This window comes from Lagopus leucura, unplaced genomic scaffold (genome assembly GCF_019238085.1).
Source record: "Lagopus leucura isolate 7727_CA_CO unplaced genomic scaffold, USGS_WTPT01 Super-Scaffold_100018, whole genome shotgun sequence".
In the NCBI taxonomy this organism is placed as follows: Eukaryota; Metazoa; Chordata; class Aves; order Galliformes; family Phasianidae; genus Lagopus; species Lagopus leucura.
Genome location: NW_024962272.1, coordinates 3,959,988 through 3,981,447, shown reverse-complemented (window position 1 = coordinate 3,981,447; position 21,460 = coordinate 3,959,988). Strand labels below are relative to the sequence as shown.

At 37.3% G+C, this 21,460-nt stretch overlaps 1 protein-coding gene across 5 annotated transcripts in view; it reads left to right on the top strand.

Annotated features, from left to right (window-relative positions):
* Positions 1–21,460, top strand: part of NFIB (nuclear factor I B) — a 109,111-nt gene that overhangs the window by 18,511 nt on the left and 69,140 nt on the right. For all 5 annotated transcript variants that reach the window (XM_042877374.1, XM_042877377.1, XM_042877376.1 and 2 more), the window contains one exon: positions 19,501–19,554. The gene's annotated coding sequence lies outside the window, so the exon portion shown is untranslated. Of the gene's footprint in view, positions 1–19,500; positions 19,555–21,460 lie in introns of those variants that run through there.

Below are 21,460 nucleotides of genomic sequence, written 5' to 3'. Positions count from 1 at the left end.
GTAAAACAGCTTAGAAATAACAGTTTTATAAATAACAAGTTGATCTTGATTTGAAGTCTTCTGAGGCAGCAGTACAGCCATAGATAAGTTGCTCATGGTCAGCTGACTAGCATCTCTTTAAAAAATTCACACATCATTATGTAATGTCTGGGAGTTTCAGAACAGCCGATAGACAGGAAGAGCACCCAAAAAGGCAAACTGCATATTCACATGGTATCTGTGGGTTTGTGATTCTTCTACTAATGGACTATCTTCAGAGGACCCATTTTCTTGTTGTTGTCTTTTTTTTTTTTTAAAAATTGTAACGTGTGATAAAATCCCTGTAGTTTTATAGCCTTTCAAAGAAAATTCAGAGGAAAGATCATAATATAATCAAGTATCAAATATGTCGTTTCCTAAACTGCCAGGTAAAACATGCTCGAGGAACCACTGAGTAAGCAATAATAACGCAGTCTTGGCTGAGGCTTGAAATGTCTCTGCATCAAAGCTGGCTATGATTACAGCACAGAAAGCAGGCCCAAGAAATCTCTGGATTCTATTTGATGTGAAGATGAACACTCTCCCAGCTTTGTTATTCAGGCCCTACACAGAAGAGGTAAGCTTTCCTAGTCCTTGGCAGGAGTAGGACAGTTGAGGAGATCCTGACCAAATTCAGTACAAAGTGCCTGGCATAGTAGAGACTCGAGAAATGTGGAATGTTTTTGTACCTTGTAGCTGGTTGCTTGGAAAGGAGATTTGCTTTAAAGGCAGGCAGATGCATTCAGTGCAAAGAATGTCTCAGGTGCTTGGGACTCTGCTAGTGCCTTGTGACAGAGTGCAGAAGAGCAAAGGTCTCAGCATGTGTGCTGCTGGCACAGAAGAGTGTTATGATCTAAGCATAATTTAAAACAATAAAATTGCACTTCCCTTCAGGAAGCCCGTCCTCCCCACTCTTTCCCAGTGGTGGGATGCTGCCGGCAGCCAGCCTGCCTTCCCACTGCTGCCCTGTTTCAGTGTTCTGGGAATGTGGCATCACAGACCTGTGCAGGCAGGTCCTGTGCATGGGGGGAAATCAAGCTCTCTGCCTCATCTGAGACAATCAGATGGTTTTTAAACCAGCTTTGGCTTTTGCCCTTCGCACAGGACGACACTAGGTCGACGACATTTCAGGATAACTGTTTGGCAGCCATTTTAGATACTGCCTGTGCTGAGAGCTCTCTGGCTGCCAAAAATTGCAGATGCTCTGTGCCAAAACACTCTTGGCAGTAGAGATAAACTTTGTAGAGATACACAGTCCAGAAATATCTTATAATTACAAAGCACAGGGGGCAGAATGTTTTTACAATACAGCTGTGCTAATGTAAACATTTAATTTGGCAGCCTTCTCCTCCCACTTTTCAATTAACCGGGTTTATGCAGATACTTTAGGTCTGTAATAAACTTTATTGCTACTTCTCTTGGAGTACACTTTATGAAACACAGATTTGAAGTATTTTGGGGGGCTTTCTATCCATTTTGTAAGGCACACTGAAAATGTTAGACAGTCATAAAGGGGAAGTGTCAATTCCTGTTTTAAAATGCCTTAGCTCTGGCTTCACTAAAAGCCTTCACTTTAAAAGGATATATTAATTGAGGCCTGTCTCCATTGGTTTCTCCAGAAGCAAGTAACAGGATATTAATAGAAAGAAATTAAATCACTTAAAGACCTACAAAAGGACGTTTGTGTTGGTGATCATTGGAAAAGACAAATGTTCCCAGTGTTACAAGAATGATGTTACAGAGGACAGCTCTGAACAGCAATTCTTACAAATGGCATTGCAGTGACTGTGTGATAGCTGTGACAATTATCCTTACAGAGTCAAAGAAAAACAATTTCCTATCATGAGCATTATTCAGCCTCAGTCATGCAAAACCAGCCAAAGATCTTTTACTACAAATTTGAGAGCACTGGATGTTACAGGATTTCATAATAAGCTAATTGGTTTTATGAAACTGATGTTTTATAATATAAGAAGACATATTAGGTAATACCTTTCTGCTCAATATCAAATACATTGGCGCAACTCTTTGTAATTCCTTTTCCACTTTGTGGGAATGAACAACTTCAGTGTGACTTTGAAAGGCAGAAATGCTGAGTCCTTCCTAGCAGTCAGGATCTCCTGCTTCTGCGATGGATTGACAGAGGCTGGTGTGGAAGGCTTCGGGGTCTAGGCAAAACAGTGTTAGCAGAGTAACATATTTAGATTAGCATATTCTCCAGGGTTGACAGATTCATGTTTCAAAGGATCAGTTCAACTTGGACAAGCTGAGGAGTATAAAACTGTATTGTTTTGGAAGTGTTCTGAGACTGCTTTAGTCATGAAACTTGGACTAGCATCCAAGAAACTGCAATCTTGTGTGTTTTCATTTTGGCATTTGTATCTCCAGGCCAAGCTACTTGCTGGTGTTGATAATTACACAGTAGCAGCAGCAGAAGACTGTTGGTAGCCCCACTGCAGCATAGAAGATGATGGTCTCTGCCCCACTGAGCGTTTAGCTTGGGCTGGCACACCTGTAGGGTAAAGAAGTGGTAAGATGAGGCAGGCTGATGACCAGTATAAAGAGCACCAAAGTGCCATCACTTGTTTGTTCAGTCAAAGTGCAGAAACAGCCTGGGAGCTGGCTCAAAGATTCTTACTTTAGTCTTCAAATGAGGGAAGGGGAGATAGGGAAATAGATACAAATAACTGTGTCCATGAGCACTACAGAAGGCATAAGCTATTAAGAGGTTTTTAAGAAGTTGTATTACAACCCAAAAGCAAGCAAATAAATTGACTACTAGAATTGTAATGTATTTCAGAAAGTTTGATTCTAAATTTGAGTGAAAGGCCATTAAAAAAAAGACTTTTCCAATTTGTTTACCCATTCCTATTTTTCATTTAATTGAATCCATTTTAAGTGCCCTGTTAAATAAATGTATAGTCCCTCTCTCTCTCTCTCTCTTTTTTTTTTCATATTAGATATAAAAAAATGTTATTAGATTAGTTAGTACCACAGTGTAGCAGAAAAGCTTAATTGCAATGTTTGAAAACTAATTGAGGAAAGTCAGCAAATGCAGATGCCAAACTGCTAATGAGGTAAGCTGAAGTCTAGTGAATAATTTTCCAAAATTCAGAGCACAGCTGATCAGAGTTGTCGCTGTAACTGGGATACAGGTACAGCAAGTACAAGCAGTGTACAAATACAAGCAGGGAACAGAAGGGATTTTAGGACCAAAATGGCTACTTCATAAGTTTAAAAATTTGTCTTGCTGGTGACTGGTAATTTTGAAAGTGTCTCAGATAGCAAATCCTTACCTTCTCCTTTATTTGGCCACAGAAGTTTGTGAGAATGCTGAGTGCTATCCACAGCAGTATTATTATTTAAAAAATGGGTGCATTATACTTCCTTTACACTTCTTAAAATAAAACATATTGTCAAAATAGTAAAAGCTTGAACACAGACATGAACAATCTGAAAAGAAGAAATAATAAGTGTTTCTACACCTATAAAGAGAGTATCAGTCACCTTTGATGACCCTAATTTCATGGATAATTGAGAAATAAAGATTTGGATAAACATCAAGATCATGGGTGACACTTAGAAAGAAAAGAACTATTTTTTTTTTTCTCTATCTATAAGCCTCATAAAAAGCTAGGCTTAGCTACCTCTCTGGGAGAGACAGGTTCCCTTGAAGTTGGTGGTGGTCTCCTGTGTGTGTAAGTCAATCTCTAGGTCCTCTGGGAGGATAGGTATTCCTGGGGAACAGATTAGCATGCACAATGCTTAGCCAAGGCCACTTTGAAACTTGTGGTCCAGGTTAAGCGTAAGGAGCATAGACTAACTAATGGATAGAATATTTGTGTTGTTCCAGGAGTTCTCACATCTGCATTTGTGGCCACGAGTGCCACTGCTGCACTGCCCTGCCACAGGCAGCAGCCTGCATGTGAGCTAACTGCTCCTGCACCTGGGATGCAACCATATCCCCAGCAAAGCCTGGAAGAGTTCCCTCCATTTAGGGTTTGGGAGGACACAGAGGCAGCTAATGGACACCTTTACTATACACCCTTCTCTTCCTTCTCAGGGATCCCATGCTCTGGGATTATCTTAGAGGATACTTCAGAAAGATGCTGAAAGCCCATCCAAGTATAGTGCCAGCAAGATTTTAAACTGCCAGTCCTTACAAGGTAGTAGCAATGCTGTGACAGTGTATTTAGGAAACACATAGAGACAAATGAATTATTCCTCTGTGCAGCAGAAGACAGTATAAATAGATTAGGTTCTGGCATAGTACTCCTAGTTTATCAGGCATTTAGTGTTTAAGATGTAGAATACAGCCGTATGTGACTTGCCAACTATCTGGGCTTTCCCCACTGTTTCTGGTTTGGCAACGATGTGGTTTTTCACCCTGTTGCAATACTGACTGCCAAGGAGACATGGCCAGCTTTCTGCTTCCTGTCTTCCTTTTTGTCCTGGCTTGGCCTTCACTGGGCCTGCCAAGTCACAGATGCCAGAAGCTTATACAAAAAGGTCAAGCAACTAAAGCTTGAAATCACCTATGCCAACATTTGTGTTTTCTCTCTATTTTTCTGTACTCAGCTAAATGAAAAGTACACAGAACTTATCTGCAACAGGAATATGAGAAAACTTTCGACAATAGAAGTGTATAGATTACAATTTTGCAAACTGCTCGCACAGTCTGTGAACACTGACCATTTTAAGAGGAATTCTGAGTAAACCTCAGTGAAATATGAAGTGCTAAAAATATAGAATAATCATTCTGATTTTGTAGATTTTCTTTCTCTCCTTCCCCACCTACCCTGTTCTTATTTGCTCATGCACTTATTTGGGAGTCAGGTTCCCGTGGAGGTTAGTAGTACATATCTTTGCAGTCAGACCTGCAACTACTTTACTTTTTGAGATCTCCTCTCTCCCCCTCCCCTCCACCTCCAAACAACCATTTCCTGCCCACCAACCAAAAAACAGTAGGTTAATGTAATATATAATACTGGGAAATTCTAACAGTAAATACATACCTGTTGAGAACCTAAACTTCACCAGCACTTCACCAGCACGTCTCTAAAATATCCTGAACTGTTTAATGCATTATCCACAAACCTAGCCTATTCATTTTAGTTCATCACTTTTCACCACATTTGGAGAAAAGCAAGCCTACTACTTCTATTTCTGTGATGCCTCTTTTCACAACTATGATATTCACCTAATGTGTTAATTTCTTGTTTTCTGACTAAGTGCTCAGGTTGATAATAGTAGCCATAAATGCAGGATGACTGTTGGCCATGAGTTATAAAATTATAAAATTGCTTGATTGTATGGGGAGCATTCTGCTCAGATGATTCATCAAAGCCCAGGCTGCAAAGCACAGTTTCGTATTTCAGTCAATCTTCAAACAAGACTATTCTCTTTATTCTTCATCTGCACGGCCTCTCCCATACCTTGAACATCTTTAAAGAGAGGGTGTTTCTTTAAAGTAACAGCAACAAGCAAGAGGAAGAGAAGGGTTATTCTAGCAACAGACCCCATTCATAGTAGCAAACGTTTGTTTGTCTCTTAGATAAGGAAGAAATCAGTTCTTAGGGAATTTATTTTGTTTAACGAGATACACTTTAATGGACATAGAGAAAACTGCAACACTGAAGAATATTCCCAGGCTTATGGTGGTAGCAGGATAAATTTAAGAGAGATTGCAAAGAGATGGGAGGGAAATGAACTGATTACTCACTGTGGGATTTTTTTTTTTTTAATTATTCATACAGGTGGTAGAAAGTTGTCTTTCAGTAAATCTTTAACAATTTCATATACAGTTTTATACCTAAAGTTAATTATAGACTTAGACCTTGGGTAAAAGGACTGCCAAGGTCACCCACGGAATAACAGTGAGCTTCCTAGAGTCAAACATTGCTTATGAACAGCCACCTCCAATTCCACACACAAATAGTCACATATTCTGAATTCATTGCATACCAGGCAGTAATTTACTCACATGTGTGGCCCCCAACCTTAAAAATGCAATCGAAGAAACCTCTGTAAGTTTGTATGGGAATTACTACTGTCACCTGCATTTTCTGAAGGTGGTTTGTCTCTTTCTGTCCTTCCAGCTTTACTGTTGTGATTTACATACTGCTAAGCATATGCAATCCCTAAGCAGAGATCTGTAGGAGTAGTGAAGGAGTTGAGCAGTAATACATCTTTAGTGAATGTTCTGGATGTTCTTTTGTGCCAGGGTGAGGTTAGTTAATTTCTCAGGTACCTAAAAATGAAACCTGACTGCAGTGTTTTCACACAGCTTTGTTTTGCAGAATATGTCAACTCATGGGAATTTCTGATATTAACAGGCTGATCTTGATTGATAACACTGATTATGCGACCTTAAAATTGACTGATCTGTCCTTCAGAGGAGAAGACTGCTACCTTTTGAATGTGTTTAAGAAAAATAAATTCATTCACTTTCCCTGCTTTTTGTTTGTTTGTTTGTTTGTTTTGTTAGCAGGGACAGAAAGCAGAAGCTGTTAAAATCAGTATTTAGTCTCTGAAATAATTCAGTTCTTTCTCAACTGACACAAGCTTCATTCATACAGATTACAAGATAGTAAGGAATTTATCATTTGAGCTAGAAATGTAACTTGGCTTTCTAATGATTTAAACCATTTCAGTGCCAGTCATGAGTCTGCAAATGATGTCAAGAAAGTGTACTTGAGCAGTCTGCAAGAGCCCTTGAATGAAATAATGAAATCTAGCAAGAAATATTTTTTTAAGACGTAGTTCAGACATGTGAATTTACCATGGTTCTCTCCAACCAATCTCATGAGAAAATATAATCCAGATAATTTGCGTCAAAACCATACTTCTTGTTATGCCCCATTATAAATGCTCTTCTTTTCAATGTTTCATTAATACAGGTTATTTCCTAATATATCATTTTTATTGTACACATTTATTTTAGTCTTTGTTTTTAAATTTTAATTACAACAGCATGCTAATTAATTTTATTTTTTTTTCATTTGGTGGTTATTAAAAATGACTTCTACTAGTATATTTAGGAGGGCAGCTATGTTCTGTTCCTTCTTTTTTATTTTCTTTGTTTCTCATGTATGCTTTTGCTCAAATTTCTTCATGTAATTGCTTATCATCTATGGGGGCTTCATGGCCTAACTTGAATTAGGTTGTGGCATCTAGTTTTGGATGATATAGTGGGAATTGTGTAAATCCCAAAACTTGCTGTGATTCAGCCTACTCATCTTTCCTATGGGAAGGAGTAGCTTTGCAAGCTTGACAGTCTTCCTAGATTCGTATTTTCGGTGCTGTATTCTCCATACAGATACATACTGTCTGAGAAAGTGTGGTGACCTGGAGACTAAAGTTTGTATAAAGCTTTAATTTTACTCTTATTCTCATGGCAATCTGTCTTCATGTGCTGTTTACATCTCCCAAATGCTTACATCATGCTGTTATCAATAGCTGTGCATATGGAAGTGATTTGATTGTTCATTTAATTAACATAAAAATGAGGCACACAGTGATGCTGGAGTTTCCCGGGGGGACATAGGGTTTTAAACTTGTAGCTGACAAACTGGCTTGATGTGGAGCGTGTTTTAACTTTGCTACACAAACCTTTTGAGCAATTGTTTATGTAGGACAGCTAATGCCAGACTCACTTTTGAAAACTTGGCCAGAAAACTCGTTGGCATCGTCTTGCTTTCCGGTGGTTGCTTGCTGCTGGTGGAGCTCTGCTGCCAACCCTGGCATTGCTCTCCCTGCTGCCAGCCGGTTACACACCCTCGCCAGCAGGCCCCGTGCTTAGCTCCTGCCTGGGGAAGCTCACTGCTGCCAGTGGAAAAGAAAGGCATCGTGTGAAAAAATGTCTGTGTGCAGAAAATGTGTGCACTGCTGTGAGGCGGCTTCAGTTTGGAGGAGGTCTGAAAAAAGCCGGAGGCAGGCTAAAGAGCTGGTCTCTTGACTTTAGTGCATCCCGGGATCTGTTTGTTTTTGGTTTTGGTTTTCTTGGTTTGTTTTCTGCAAGAGCAAGGTGTGACTAGTGGGCTTTCTGGAAGGCTTGCCTGTCAGTCACACCCACTGGGTGGAGAAACACAGCCCTAGGCCAAGGTGAATTTCATGAGAGAGTTGGATTTTCTCATGTTCTTGCTGTTACTGATATCATACTGCTGTCCTGAAAAGACTCTATTGTTATTCATGCTTCACTTTTAAGTAGACATTAAAGGGATACTGTTTGTTATTCAGATGTACAGTATCTCCTGGAAAACTGCTTGAAAACATAAAAGCATTTTGGGGCTTAGGAGATTTGCTTGCTATAACTGTTCATAAAGCTAAAGATGATTGTCTAACTAGGCAATTGGTCTAATTTGCGTTTCAATGCAAATTTCAGAAACCTGAGCTAAAGAAAGATAAGCTGCTCTGAATGAAGTCTGGTCTTGAAATTTCACACTTTTCCACATCCGTGGCTCAAAGAGCACAGACAGGTTGACTTTACAGTGCTCTGAAGTGTTCAGCAGCAACGTCAATGGCAGGAGTCTGGGTTTAAAAGGGAGCTGCAAGGATGTTTTCTTTCAAAGATCACAGGTTTCGTGTGCTTATACATGTGAGTGCAGGGCAGGGACAGCTGGAAGAGAAAAAAGTTAGGCAAAATCTGAGAAGCTTGCAGTTTTTCATTAAAGTGTTGTCATCTGCTAGAACTCACTCATAAAAGGGTCTTCTGTAATTACAGCGCATGCACCCATTCTTGTGTAATACACTGTGTCTCATCTGATTACTTCAGGTCAAGTGAGTTTAATACCTTTCTCCAGGAAAAATACAGAGCAGAGCTGTCAGTTTTTGCTGAGTACTACTTATGCTTGTGCAGAAATCTGAGTGCTTGAATGTACATGCTGGGAAGATGCTGAATTGTATGTTGAACTTATTATATGAGTGCAGGAGGAGGAAGAATGGTTAGTAATGTTCCCAGACGAAGGTTAGTGTAAATATAAGGTTACTGCTTTTTGCTTTAAAGTTTCTAAAAATCTGAAAAGCTTCTGCGATCAGTGCTGTTGTGATTTGTTGTTGCTCATGTTTGTTGCTATTCTTTCTGTAACGCACAAGAGACTTAACACGTTTATCACATCAGACTTTCCCCTCTACAAAGCCCCAAACATTGGTCATTTTGAGCACTGCTCTGAAAGCAATGCTTCCTGTTTTATGATGTTGGCCCGTGAAGTCAGAGGTGGATGTTGGTGGTATGGCAGTTGAGTTTGAAACTTTTCACCTATGTTCTGTTATATTTTGTTGCAATGTGAGAGCAGCAGAGGGGCGATCTGACAGAATGGTGTTTGACATGGAAGTGCTTATGAAGCAATGGTGTGTCATTGAGTTCCTCCTTGCAGAAAACATTGTACCCACTGACATCTGATTTTTTTAGATAAGAAGTAGTATCATTTTTCAATTGTATAATATTCCCAGGTATTACAAGAGCATACACCAGCTTTAGAAAATAAACTGAGATACAAAGAGCAAAAATAGCTGAATGTGGAACCAGCAAGCATACTTTTAAATCAAGGTTCCCAAACTGCAGTTTGCATTGTACTAATTTTGGGAAATTCTACCTCTGTAGATGATGCTAATTAGAAACTAACATAAATAGATGTGCTGCCGTTTAACATATAGTGAAAATCACAGAATTACAAAGCAGATGCTCTCATGTGATTGTAGCCACAGAATTATCCTTGGAAAAAAATTTTTATTGTGAACAGATATGTTCAACCTTTTTTTAAAAATCTTTGGCCAACACGACTGAAGTGGCAGTACTACTGCTAATAGATAGGGAGCCTGTGGGAAAAAACAAACAAACAAACGAGCACTGAAACTCTCTTTACAAATGTTTGTTTTTTTTTAACTTGAAAGACCAAGTTTAAGCCAATATGCCTTTTTTCTTTTTTATTGGCTTCATGCTTTAAAATAAATTGCTTGCCTTTTTATTGCAGAACTTCCCTCCTCCAACTCAAAACTGGGTCAGCCATGTCCATGCTTCTATGGCACAGGATGGATACAGTTTATGGACCACTACAATGAAAGTGTTGGGTGATTTTCTCTGGTGTTCTTGTACATAACTACTTAGTGCCCACTGGTAGATTTATTCTTTTTTTGTTACTGATTTTTAATAGCATGTGTGTGGGAGCATGGACAGCACATCTTTTAACTCTGAATTTTTAAATTATGTCAGATGGAATTGAATCCACTTTTTAAAAAATGCAGTAAGGCAATGTACAAATTATGTGTATACACTGTAGCTTGAGACATAAATATCATAAGCTTGATTTTTGACAAAAATATGTTATTAGGGATCTATAATGTTTTGTATTTGTATTCTCATGTTTTCTCTTTTAAATGATAGAATGTCTCAGGTTGGAAGGAACGTCTAACTTCCAAACCCCTGACACAGTCAGGGTTGCCAACTGCTATATCAAGCATTAGATCAGGTTGCCCAAGGCCCCATCCAGTCTGACCTTGAAGACCTCCAGGGACAGAACATCCTCAATCTCTCTGGGCAGCCTATGCCAATCTGCCTAACCCCTGATATCTAATCAAAATCTCCCCTCATTTAGTTTAAAACCATTTTCCCTTCTTCCACGACTATCTACATGCATAGAAAGTTGATTTCCTTCCTGTTTATAATATCCCTTTAAATATTTGAAGGCCACACTGAGGTTTCTCTGCAGTCTTCTCCCTGCCGAACAAGCTCAGCTCCTTCAGCTTGTCTTCGTAGGAGAGATGCTTCAGCTCTCTGATCATCTTTGCCCTCCTCAAGACCCACTCCAAAAGCTCCACATCTTTCCCAAGCTGGAGGCCTCAGATGTGGACACAATGCTCCACAATAGGGCTTCAAGAGCACAACCATTTCTCTTGCCCATTATGCCAGTTAATCCCAATGATTACAAATATGGCAGCAAATGACATTGTAAAGAAATACTTAGCAGGTTATAGAAAACATTTTGAAAAAAAACACATTTTCCCCTCAAACCAACTAACCATTCAACCAACAGACCAAAACAAGAAACAAAAAGATAAAACCCCCAAATTTTATTAAAATTAACTTAAAAGAAAATGTGACGTAGTTGCTATAGTGCTGTGCATCCAAGAAAATAATAATAATAAAAAAATTAGAAAATTCCTTAGTACATTTTGTGGTATTTAGAAACACTACAGTGATGCTCGGGTTGTTCAACTCATTTGGTCTTTTTCCTCCTTTCTCTCTCTCAGACTGTTTTTAGCTGAAGTGCTTTAATTTTGGGGTTTCCATGATAAGTAAATAACAAACATTTTAGTTTAATTGCTGATTATTTACCCCAGTTAGTGTGCAGTGTAGTGGCATACTTACCCTTTTAGGAGACCTCTGTCTTTAGAAGAATAGAGAGACCTCATGAGCCTCTCCTAATCTTAATGGACTGCTTTGTGAGTTTTTTTGGTAGGTGGTAGTTTAGACTTGTGACGTAGTACATGAGTGCAACATTCTGGAAGAGTGAAGAATCCACTTCTCAATATTGTTTGTTTTAGTGGAAGGTAGAATGCAGTTAGAAGAGAAAATGCAGATCTATCATACAGTATCTGTTGAACAGCGCTTTTCAGTTGTAATTTACCACGAAGTTCTTCATCTGACACTTTCTGGAACAACTTTCCATTGATTTTAACAACCTTTAACTGGGGCCCAAAACTGATTTTTTTTCATAGTCATGTCATCATTATTCCGTGTCTAAAAATATTGCCTTGTGTAGTGGAAAACATTTTGTCTCCCTTAACTCTTTCTTCTTTGCTGGTCAAAAGTACAGTAAAAAATAAAATTCTGTCTGCCTGGGAGTCAGTGGTAAAATCCATGCTGAATTTCATGAAACCTTCATGCAGAAGTTCTTCGATGCGTGAAAATGAGAGTCAAACATTGTCTTTCACAATGTAATGCAACATAATGAAGTGACAATTTTATTCATTGGCTGAAGGTATAAGCAAGCAAATTTATATTATTTTCATGCAGATACGAACTTTTTCATAATACATTTTTTTCATATCACTTTTCTTCTCTGAACATCCATATAAGTCTTTCACTGTGTTGTACCTTCTGCTTTTCATTTTCAGAAGAATCTATAATAAAAGCCTTTTGTGATGCATACCTTAATGTGAAAGGTTTCTTGGTTTCCAACAACAACTTCTGAATGTTTCTGACTGCAGCTAGTATCACAGTGTCTTCCAGATGGATAAAATTAAGTGTTCATATCTCATCTTTTCCTACCGAATCCAGCAAGTTTTGGAAAGAAACTTCATTCTTTCACATTCATCCACATGTGGCAAGATACCTGTGCAAATCTCTTCTTAACGTGCATGTCAAAAAAGAGCTCAGCTAATATGATGAGGTATGTGAAACATTCATTTCAGGCTATGACAAAATATAAACCCTTTAAAACTTAAGGAAGTTCATGTATACACACACACAAACACAAAAACACACATGCAGATATAATATGTACATATTCCAGGCACAACTTATCTTATAACACATCTGGGGAAAGTTGTTAGGTTCCAAAATGAGTAACATATGGTCTTTATGAATTGTAAAAGAAATATTTTGAATAAATATGTGTCGTGATTTATTTTACATAAGCAAATAAGGGAATTTAAATTAAAAAGATAAATCTGTGTTTGGGACAAAAATCCGAAATGCTGAATATGCTTATTGCTATTTAGGTTCCAAGAAGTGCTTTTAGGTCCTTGAATTTCTTTCAACTGTATGGTAACTGGATTTACTCCCAGAGCTCCAATTCTTAACTAGGGCAGTTTAAAAACTAAACAAGGGCTGAGTCAGTTAATTAATTTAAATGAGATTACAAATCAGAAACACATTACGTAATGTTGATTTAATTACCATTTTTTATTTACCTAATTAAAAAACTCTGAAGAAAAGTTAACAATCTTGACAATGACTGGTTGGGTGACTTGGCAGCAGCAGATCTGAACTACTGATAAAAGAGGAGGTGAAGGTGGGAGCCCGTTGTGACCTGCACTACTCTGACACCATGAAGCATCATGTGCTGCCTCTTTGCTTTGCTGCCATCCCAAGTCACTGGGTAGGACAAAAGTGGAACCATCTCAGCTGCAGAACTGCCATGACTGCCTCCTTGAAGCTCTGCCACTCGCGCATCCCACAAGAACAGGCTTTCTACTTTTCAAGCCCTGGAAATGGGATTTCTTTCTTTTGGATCAGCTATAGGTGAACTTGTCTATTCTTGGAGCCTGTGGGGGAGTGTAGTGGAATGGAAGGGTCGAAGACTGAGTTGTTCTTGATGTTTTTGCCTCCAAAGTAAACAGGCTTAAACTAAAATTTAAAATTGAACACAGGATCTTCTCCCAAGCTATCTCTGACTGAATGTACCTTCAGACCTGCCAGGCCTGCTTAGGCTAAAATCCTTGAGCAAATAGGAAAGAGGGATAGATCTTTTAACTTTTGGTGTCTAGTAGTCAGTTCTATTTCTCACTGCATTTTTGAGGTGAATTTGTGTTAGCTGGCAGCACCATTTCCAGGTAAACAGAGAATGCCTATATAACAGTACCCCACTGGCTGCTGATGTGACAAGTGCAGCACACCTGGCATTCAGAGAAGTTCCTATCATCACTTTGCTGTGTCTAACTTCATGTTCTGACTTCAGTTCTATAGGCTTCCCATTAAACCTTAGCTGTCTGAATACCAACACATAAAAAATGTTCTGGAGATAGCACTATATATAAATTATCCAATCGAACGGTATTGTACTAGATATTAGCACTGCTGAATAAAGAATTACTTTTAGAATGAATATATCAAAACAGCATTTTAAAACACAAATCACTTCTATGTTGTGAAGAGTTTCACTTTGGGTGTCGTGACAGAGAACGTATATTGCTAATGAAGAACACGTTGGTGGAAAAAAATGTGAGGTTTCATCCTGCAGCCTTATCTTCCCATCTGAGGTTCTTTTTGGTCATGGTGAAAGCTTTTCCTACCACAACGTTTGACAAGTCTTTGACATATGAAGAGATGATCTGGAAAGCCTTTTTCCCCAGCACGATGGCTGAGCCATAGAGCTGGAAACCAAATGGGTTGGGCCATATCTGGCACTGGTGCTTTGTGCCAGGTGAAGTGCTGAACAGCCCACCTAAGCTGCTCTGTTGGGCAGGGAAACCTCTCCAGGTCCCTTGTCCTAAGATCCTGGAATATAACCATTTCTTTTGAGTTTTCAGTGTTGGGTGGCAGTGTAATGCTAAAAGATTACAGTCTGTGAGATGGCTGTGATTCTCGTGACTCTGTCAGTTGCCAAATCAGATGCCTTATTGATATGTCTCGAACAGCACCAAAGTGATACCTATGTGGTGTCAGATCTTTGTGGTCCTTCATCTCTTCCTTCCTGTATGCAATTCATGGAGTATCAAAGAACAAGTGTGCATTCACATTATGGCAAATGATGAAATTAGTGTCTGTCAGCTGAGTGAAATGGGTATAAAGGTAAATGAAAAGTGAAATCATGGAAGTCTATTTGATTAGTATATGTACCGAGGAGAATTAATTAATAAGGTATCAATTAATAATTAAAAAAAAAAATCTGGATTATATCTCTATTTCTTTTCAAGAACTTCATCTTTATGCTACTGCAGAGAGCTTTAAAAGCAAAATCCCTTGTAGACTATGAGTCATAAGGGAAGTATAGCATAGCTTACATTTGAAATACTGCATCTTCTCTTAATGGCTGAAAAAAACCTGCAAAAAAAAATTAGACATCTGAGGTGGAGAGTACTGATAAATCCTCTGGAAAATTTTGAATAGCAGAGTGAATTGTATGTCTTTAGTGGGTAATATTCTTTCTGCTTTTCACCGCTTCCTGTTGAAGAAGTCTTTTTTTGAGGTGCAAAGTGAGAAATCATCTTGCCTGAGTTGCAAACCATCAGCTTTTTCCCCTCTGCCTTATGTAGCTGAGAATGAGGCATTCTTTCTCCGATGCAGGGCAAAGGAAAATGGTATTTTTTTTCCTCTTCACTAGCAGGCCTCAACAGTCAGTTTTATTTAACTGCAGAAGTGGTGAGAAATGCCTGCTCCTACAGACATATACTTTTTGAGATTAAGCCCTGGAAATGAAAGTATGAGAAGCTACCCAATGTAAAATATACTGCCTTCTTGACTTATCTTTTCATAGATTCATAGAATTGTTAACACTGGAAAAACCTCACAAATCCAACTGTCATCCAATCACAACCATGCCCAATAAACCATGTCTCTAAATGCTACAGCTACACATTTCTTGGACACTTCTGGAGTTGTCTGTTGTCTTAAAAAAGGACTAATTTGAACATTAAAACATTTAAACATTTGAACAGTAAAACATTTAAATTTTCAGATGGTACTCACGCTGAATCAAAGCAGGCTATACAGAATATATCAGTAATGCTAAGAGTTACATGAACAGCTGCCAGGTAAAACAAGGACTGATTTGAACCAGTGTAATACCAGCTGTTCATGGGGCAGCAAGTAATCAAGGCACTAATCAACCACTGAGGGAAAGAAGAAAGGAAGAAAGGAAGAAAAAGAAAGGAAGGGAGAGAAAGAAAGAGAGAAAGAGAGAAAGAGAAGGAAAGGAAGGAGAAGGAAGGAAGGAAAGGAGGGAAAGAGGGAGGGAGCGAGGAAGAAGCAGGTAAAATTGGGAGCAACCTAAATGAAAATGTTGAAAATTTCAGTTTCATCGCATTTATATGAGGAGGTTGTTTTGCTACTAGTTGTATAGGTTTATTTACAACTAGTTTAAGAATTCTTTGTGCATGGAATTATTTGGTGAAAAAATTGAATGAAAACCCAGACAGACAGACAGTTAGTCTGTTTTATGTCTTTCTCCATCACACTGAAAGAAAAATAAGTAATTTTTTAAACTGAGTGCTCATATTGTTAAATAAATTAATGACCTTTTGCAGAAGACAAAGAGAGATTTAAAGTGTCTTAACATGCCTGTTGCTTCCTTGCATTGTGTGGCTTTCCTAAAATGTGTCTTTCTACCGCCTTCAGAAAAACATTACTCCGATTTCTCTTTTCACTGAGTGTTCTGCTTATAAATTGTTATTCTTATAATTTGTTCCTATTATGATCATGGTTCTCTTTTTCTTTGTAAGGCTATTTGTATCCAATAAAATCAGAAACAGAGTGCTTTATAATCACTTATACTGGTGAGAGAATTGGATCATCATAGGCCATCTTGGGTCTCCCTCTTTCATCATGAGAATGGAATACTTATGTGTGTTTTAAGTGAACATTTACATAGGTTGATTCTCACATTCAGCATACAATAATTCATTGCTTTTTTGAGATCACTGAAACCCAAATACATTAGTAGAATCTACTGCTCGGACCACCGTGAGAGAATTAATCTGTAAAAATCATGTTTGATCAAAACTTAACATAAAGCAAAGCTAAGTCTGACTGGTAAATTATAATAATTAGCTAACTATTTATCCCTGTAACTGGAATATTCCTTGTTATGTTTGTCTTACTGTTATATGAAAAATAGTTATTTTAAATGACATCAATCTGTTAGCTACTGTTTGGTGAATCCATAAAGAAACCGTGTTGACAGAGAGAAATTAGGACTTGAAGATTTATTTACAAGAACTGATAAATATTCTTCATTTTCTTCAGCTTTTCAGTAATTTTAACATGAGAAAGCTTTAAAATTATCTGTTAGACTATATTAATCCAGTTTCAAGTTTCTGTCCACTCCTAACTTTGCTGCCCAAGTTTCATTGAATGCATTTGCTATCAAATTGGTACTTCATTTAGTTATCTGCACTTTAACCATTAATTTTGGACTGTGTAAAACTGTTCCTCTCTTAAAATTTAAATAATGATTTGTATGGTTTGCAGAAACAGAGAATACATGTACAAAATATGTTAAAGTTCTCCCTCTTGATAATGAAGCTCTTATTCTTGTTGAAACATGAGGAAAAATACATTAGTTCATATAAAGATCTATATGCAGGAAAAAATCATATTTTTAACATTTTTTAGAGTTGATTGGGTTTTAAAATGGGCTTAATTTTTTTTTTTACCAAGATCTGATGCATCTTATAAAAAGTTGTAGACATCTTAAAATATCTACATAGTATTCACTATTTTCAGATTTTTTTTCTGGCAGTTTAGGAGACATTCCTGTCACAGCAAACTAACTCAAGAAAAACAACAAAAAAATCTGATAATGCAGCATTTACTATTAATTGATTAAAAGTACTTTTTATTACCTATGAAGAAATATAAGTGTTCCCTTGGTTTACTCACGAGAGAGTTATTTTCTCTGTAGTATTAGCAAAACTGTATAATCCGTCTTTACTGAAACACTCTTCCTTACAACCCACTAGCGATTTTACAGAAGCCTTAGATTCAGCATAGCTTAAAAACATAAAATGCTATTCTAACAGCAAATAAAAGTTTTTTAAGGAATGGTAACAGTGTATTAGATCCAACAATTTTAACTTAAAATCGCGAGTTCAGCAGAGCATGACTTTTCTTTACCTGTGATACCCATAGAAAGAATGATTATGAAAATGAAAATAAAAATACTAACCTAGATTGTTTTTGTGACGAATCTTTCATATAGTTTCAGATCTTTCACAGCTTATGTAGCAATACTCAGAAAAGTAAGTTAGATTTTCTTTAAGGCCCTTTCAGTAAAGGATATGATGTCCGGCACATACCAGAGTTCGTAGAAAATTGAGAGTAAACCTAACCAGCTATGATGACAAGAATTTCAGGAGCCCCTGATGCTGTGCAGTGGGAATGAATGCCCAAGGGTTCAAGTTCCTAAACTGTTGGATGTGCAAAATCTGATCAGATGTTATCCTTCATTCTTCCTAGACTGGGTTAAAGAAAATAGAAAAAATTCTGTATAGAAGAAATTCTGTGTGAAATTTGCTTTCTAGTGAAGACTCTGTGCAAGAGTGATTTCATTCTTTATTGTAAAATTTAACTGTGTTTTTAATAGCTTTGGAACTGGGTTTTACATGTGCCTTGGTTTTCCAGTACTCTGATAGATCCTCAAATGCTTTCTTGTCTGATGAGTTCAACATTTCAGCTCAAGATAGTTCAGGTGAATAATTTACAGGCCACAGAGGTATATTTGCGTTCTGAACTTCTCATCTTCAGAATTTGAGCTGTGAAACTGATTTCTATCTCAGTTAATACCAACCATACAATTGAGTTTGTGTTGACTTAAACTACTTGAAAGGTGTGTGTGTCAAGCCATGTTTGCTAAGTTACATGGTAAAAGATTTTAATGAACTCCAGGTAGCAAGTAACCTTCTAGATTGAAGGCTATGTTGGCTTTAAGTAGACTGAAGGAGAAGTATTTGTTGATATGTACTCTCTTCTTTTTTTTTTCTCTGTGCAGTTTTATTTTCTCTTTAATTTAACACTGCAAGCAGCAACACATTCAATAACTCCGAGATCACTCAGATTCAGTTGGCAGTAAGAATTTCTGTAGTACTGTGATACAGCCCTTTGGAGGTTCTCTGCTACTAATGAACATAGTTGCACTTTGAGTTAATGGATTTTTTTTTTTTTTTTTTTAAATTGAGTCCACTCGAATGAATAGGTTGTGTTTCATTTAATTTCTTACACTCTTTGAGTACAAGAGTGTCTTTCATGTCTTAATTTGTTAAACAAAATCTTTCAGCAGATAAAGGTTTTGTTATATTATTGGTGTGGGCACATAGGAAGAAGATTGTTTTAAGAGCAATTACTTTTATATCATTTATTGTCTAGTATACTGACTTCAGATTTCACTCACATCTTGATTCATTAAGTGCATGTATCAAGAACACATTTGAAGTATACAGCACTTGTTTTTTAATAGTCTCATGTTACATAACCTTCATTTCACAACAGCAGCTCTTACAGACTGGGAACACAAAGGCCATATTGTTTTAAAATGGACAGTCATATCTAAAATGCAGATCTGAGCCTGTGGAGGCATCATAGGCTTTTGTGCTTTAAGGGAAGGTTAAAGAAACAGGATTCATTACTGCAAAGTCCATTAGTTGCCTGCTCCAGTACATATTTCTGGTCACTGCCCAAGAAGAAGCTACTTCTGCTCTGCTGATTATGCAATATTGTATTTGGGGGATGGAGGGAAAGGGAATGAAAAGGTACCCTTGTAGGTGTGTTTACACCCTGAATATTTACCTGAATGACTGTTTTGTCCTTGTTCAGTGATCTATGAGTTTCCCTTGTTAGGATCATTGCATCTTTCACAATGTTTCTGGTTCTGCATAAAATGGGTAACACATAGTATGTTTGTTCACTAATACCTTCATGTAGAAAGTCAGGGAAATGACCTTTAAATAACAAAGTTAAGTATTAGTTTAATACTGAAGGAAGTTATTAAAAGGATGTGAGATACTTTCAAAACAAATTAGTAAAACATTTCTTTGATTTCTTTATAGATTCTGGACAACCAGGAAGTCCAAGCCACAATGATCCTGCCAAGAATCCACCAGGTAAATATAAGTTCCAGAACATGTGCAATCTAACATTGTTTGAGAACAAAGATACTACTGTTAATAGTTAAAGAGAGCATAATTGATCAGCAACATATTTTGCTCTGTTAGGTACATATAATTGGGACAAGCTGTGATTACTTTAGCTCTTTTAAATTGGCAATGCCTCAATTGAAGTTTCATCAGGATTCATTTAATATAAGGAATTTTTCTTTCAGTTCATGTTTTTTAAAGTTTGTAAGTGGGGATGGACTGAGAAGTGAGGTGAAAAGATCTCCAAATAACTCTACTTTTCAAAAGTTCCCACGTACTAGAATTAGCCTTAGTGTCAGACAAAACACAACTGCCCTACCTCTAAGTCTGTGTACTGAGTTAACAACAACTTTCCATTAACTTCAATTTTCACATGCATTCTAAAGTGTAAATATGTTCATTTTTTGTAAAAGTACATCAGGTCAGAACAGTTTTTGAACACATTGTTAAGCGATTTGGCACTTTTTTGAGAGGTATTTCAGCGATTTCATGGAAACAGTCCTTTCAAGGATTCTCTAAAAATAAAAATTCAAGAGAAAATAAAAACCACGCTGCCTTTTCACACTATTTAGGCCAAAAGCTCTTTTGTACTTTTGTGGAGTTATCCTTCCAAATCAATTTGGCAGTGCTGGTAAGTCTTGTAAGTCTTTTGTTTTTTTTTATGAATTTTATCAGACAAACAAATGTAACAGACTTCCTCATACTATAACTTCTTAAAGAGTAAGGAGTGACTCCTGCCATCAAAACCATACTGTATCTTCACTTTTCAGCTCTCAGAAGAAACAACTCTCATTAATAAGCTTGAGCTAGCTTAGTTTTTTTTTTTTTTTCTAAATGGAAAATGAACCACACTCTAACCAAGAAATAACTGTGATGGTAGGCTGTTACATATACATGAGTATTTTCTGGATTTGTTAAAACATTAGGGAGAGCAGCCTACATTGTGGCTATGCAGTTTTGTACCATGGATAGGATCAAAGCATTCTCAGTATGTTTTGGAATGTTCCATCCATGTGTGTTGGAACTGAATACTCAACAGTGGAAGAACTACTGTACCTCATTATACAAAAAAAATCGGCATTCTTTTATTATAAAGAGTAGCAATATATTTCTTGAAGTTTGATGATACGTTTTGGAGTTATGATGACAGAAGTAGTCAAAAAAACTTGTCAAGCTGTTTTTCAAGTGTTTTTGATTGCTATTTATTTATTTATTTATGAAATACGTGGCATAAATTATGTAGGATAATGGTTTAAACCCCCCTCCTGGAAATCCCTTACTTATCAGCAAATTTACACCTGAAACAGAACTGATTTTTTTTCTCATAGATAAACACACTTTTGTAAAACTTGGAACATTCGACCTTAGAGAATTTGTTCTAAAGTATTTATAGTTATAAATGTAAGGAAAGCCAAATGCATTATATCTCATCATTTTGAATCATCCTTTGTAGCCTGAGAATTTGAGAAGGCGAAGGCCAGTTGTGGAAACTTACCTTCATTGTTTAAAAATTCTGTTTTAAAATACCACTCAACATTTGGTGTAGGAGGACAGAAGTATGTATTTCACAACTGAGGATCAAAACTTTTTATGTCCAGCCCCATCAACTCTAACTCTCAACTCCAGATTACTTTAGAAAGAGGTAGTCTTTCTGCCAACGACACAACTATGGCAAGCAGCAGAGGATCCTCACAGGCTTTTTTTTGGCAGTGTTGCAAGATCAGTTGCCCTGATTTCTGATGAACTCCATTGTCCCAGGAGCCAGCAGGAGATAGTGGCAGAGAAATCTTTTGCTGGAGTTATCATAAAACTTTATGCTTGTAATTTGAGCATAACACTTTCTCATACTTTGGAGTCACTGTTGACGGCATTG